Source organism: Metopolophium dirhodum, chromosome 1 (genome assembly GCF_019925205.1).
Source record: "Metopolophium dirhodum isolate CAU chromosome 1, ASM1992520v1, whole genome shotgun sequence".
Taxonomy (NCBI): domain Eukaryota; kingdom Metazoa; phylum Arthropoda; class Insecta; order Hemiptera; family Aphididae; genus Metopolophium; species Metopolophium dirhodum.
In genome coordinates, this window is record NC_083560.1 from 41,610,810 (window position 1) to 41,614,362 (window position 3,553).

Here is a 3,553-nt window from a genome sequence, read left to right on the forward strand (position 1 = left end):
AATGATCCCCATTACACCCATTCACTTATTTATGTTATTTTATACTTCTACACTTTAAGGTGTAACTATAAAATTACATATAAAATTATGGTTATTGATGAATGCTTCAGAACTTGAGAGAACTCCGTACAATTATGTAAGTTGGCAAATGATTTTATAGAAAGATAATTTGAAGTATCCGCTTGTGTTAGTATAATCTCTGCACATATACCACTTGTGTAGTCCAACTATTAGCGATTTTCAGCCGGTTACAAACCTTGAGAAGGTAATAATAATTAATTTAAATAATTTTGATAGGAGTCTATAACAATTCAAATAATTATTTATATCTGTAAATTTTCATTGGTGACCATAATTTTGCCAGTATAAATATATAACCTAAAAATATAAGTAAAACGGTGGAATCTAACTCATATCAACAAGATTTCAATTGTTGCTTTTTTCAAAACTGATAACAAAAATATGGACTAGCTGCTACGAAAACATTATTTTCAGACTTAATAATATTGATTCACGCTCAGTTACCAATCGAATAAAGCATGTATCTTCATTTCTAAAACAAAAATAATATTATTATGTTACTAAAATTTAATTTACAAGCAAATAAAATCACTTTCAAAATAGGTACTTACTCAGATTGTGAGTCTTCAAGTAGTTGTCTAACAGAGTGAGGGTGGATTGAGAATATAATATTTATTCATTCAGATCCTTTGATTTCTAAAAAAATTAAAAAATGATAATTCATTAGTTTTTTAACATTATTAATTTATGAATAAGTAAACTGTACTATTAAAAAGTAAGTAACCTAATGTATATTTAATTAAGACTAAATTTTGGATGAGAAAATAAATTATGAATATCATTGATATAGTTTGTAGAAAGCCCTTGGGTATATGTGATATATTTTGTAAAATAGAATTTAAAAAAAAAACTTTTAAACATAAATTCAACACAAATTTAATTCCAAAAATAATAAGAATATAACTTATGTATAGAAATAGTTAGGTATTTGTTTTATTTACATTATATTGTTATTTGCCTTACCTATTTGTTTTTATTATGACAATTTAAATTGTATACAACATTGGTATTATTTACATTGCATATTAAAGGTAATATTTCTTGTTCAAATCTCATTAAATTATAATAAAAATAAAAAAAAACAAATATTTGGTAGGTACCTATATAAGATAATTTATTTGTTTTTAATTTAGTTGCTTATTTATACACCTAATGTATTTATTACATAAGTAATACATAAGTAACATTATTATATTTTAATTTTAAACAGACAGTAATATTCAATACATATTAATTAAGTTGTTAAAAAATTAATTAAGTGCAAGTATAATAATATTATAATTATATATCAGTAACAAAACTTTGTTTTGTTATAGACTGATGGCACAAAACAATATAGAAGTGTCATTCAGAACCTGGTCACGTTCTTGTTAACTTATGATCTGATGTCTATACGACTGAAGAACATGGAAACCAACCGGCGCACCATACTGAGTTTATACGTCTGTTTACTTAAGTTACGGAAACATTTACTATTTTCGTGTCATTATAGTTTTAGTGTTAAAGTCACTTGATTTGCGCAATTTAAACAGAGTCCTAACCCTAGCTTATATGCAACTAATTTATTCCGACTCCAGTTTATAGGTACTTTTAATGAACAAATTGTTTGAATAAAAATATACACATTTTGTTTTTCTTTAATATACAAAATAAAATACAAATAAAAATACTTACTCAGAGTATCTCAATAATTGACGATGTTAATTACTGACAAGGTTATGTTGAACAAAAAAGCAACGGCATTATTTATTTCTAAGGTAACTGAATTAAATTAATTTTAAAAAAAAACAAGAAGTGTGGTGAGCATAGTAAAAAAAGTCTCTAACAAACAGAATTTATAAACAGACATTGAATATTGATAATTTTATAATGTTATCACAAACGTAATACTGCAGCCAATGAGAGCTCGCAATGTCAATTTACGGTATGTGCCTTGTATACTACCGTAGGTAACTCCCATAAACGTATTGCTTTATAGGTCTATGGTAACTTCGTAACTGGCCATTTTCAGTTTGGCGCCATTTCTGTGTTTTACAAACTTGCCCCTCGAAGTCGATAGTTTATATACGAATGGGCTGCCGAGTGGTACACCGGGCGCCAGCTTTACTAGTACAATTAGAAAGGTAAAAAAATATTTAGATTTGTAAATGATTAAAATAATTTTGTTTTTTTTTTCTATAATGTAAACAATAGTTTTGTAATTTCTTATGGATATTGACTAACTAACATATATTCTAGTCATAAACACATTTTATTTTACTTGAATAATAAATATATTTTAATTAATAGTTTAGTAATAATTTAAATCATATTATACATAATTTATAAAAATGTCGATGCGCAAATGTCATCTCTAACAAAATCTATGGGAAAACACCAAATGCCTATTTTAACAATAGCGTATGCGCGAACGTCCCACGTCAAATGATAGCCAATACTTGAATTAGGAATTATGACTTATGAGTATAGGATTTCAACCCAACGATTTAAAAACTGCGTTCCAAATGCAAAATGATTTGACACAAAACCGTGGGGACGAATTCCTAAATTTTCAATAATTTATTAACTGTATGTAATTTATTACAATATGATTAAACTGTAACGTGCCCCAGTCAATGAATAGAAGGCTATTATTATTATTAATGTTACGCGGTGCGTACTATACACGATTACGTATACACTTTGATCTACTGCCTAGAAAGGTGTTATATTTTAGGTATTTGGGTAAATAGTCACAGCTCGCTACAAAACCAAAAATAATTAATATTAACAAAATTACATATTTATTAAACTTGATAATGAATAGTGTACCTAATATGAATATTTAAAAAACTGATATAATATATAATATTATAATAATTACATTGATACAGACCTATGGTGGTATTGATTTATAAGTGAATAATAGCTAAAAAGAAAAGGTGGGTAAGTGGATGTCGCTCTGCTGTACAGTAGGTTACAAATGAGTCACTGTAATAGATGGTGTTAAATTTGAATTCAATGATTTAAAATCATTGTATAGGAAAAACGATTCTGAGCGAAAACGGTCAGTCAGCCTATGATATTACCAAGTAACCTATCATTGATGATATTATTGTGAATAAAGTAATTTATATATAACCTATTTACGTGGAGCCTTATTTTCAATTTTCAATCTTTAGCTATAAAAGTTGAACATTTTATAAATTTTTAACTAGGTACTGAATAATTTCTAAATTTTCAATAAATTTGATAAATTTTGTCAACATTTTAACTTTAAATGCTCATAAAAAAAAATCGTGACTATATATTTTTAATATTTTTCAACTGCTATTGTAACATTATATATAACCTATTTACGTGGAGCCTTGCATTAAATTTTCACTTTTTTTTACCCAACAAATAAAAAAAAAACTAAAAAAATTGAAAACTGACATTGTTTGTAAACAGCTCAAAAAGAGTCAAAATATTTTCAAAATTGTGTGGTGTATAG

The 3,553-nt window shown here is 26.2% G+C and overlaps 1 long non-coding RNA gene across 1 annotated transcript; it reads right to left on the reverse strand.

Annotated features, from left to right (window-relative positions):
- Positions 1–387: 387 nt before the first annotated feature.
- Positions 388–1,876, reverse strand: LOC132937442 (uncharacterized). The gene is made up of 3 exons (XR_009663675.1): positions 1,756–1,876; positions 633–717; positions 388–553 (listed from the first exon to the last, which is right to left on the reverse strand). It is a non-coding gene; the product is annotated as an uncharacterized LOC132937442 (long non-coding RNA).
- Positions 1,877–3,553: the final 1,677 nt, after the last annotated feature.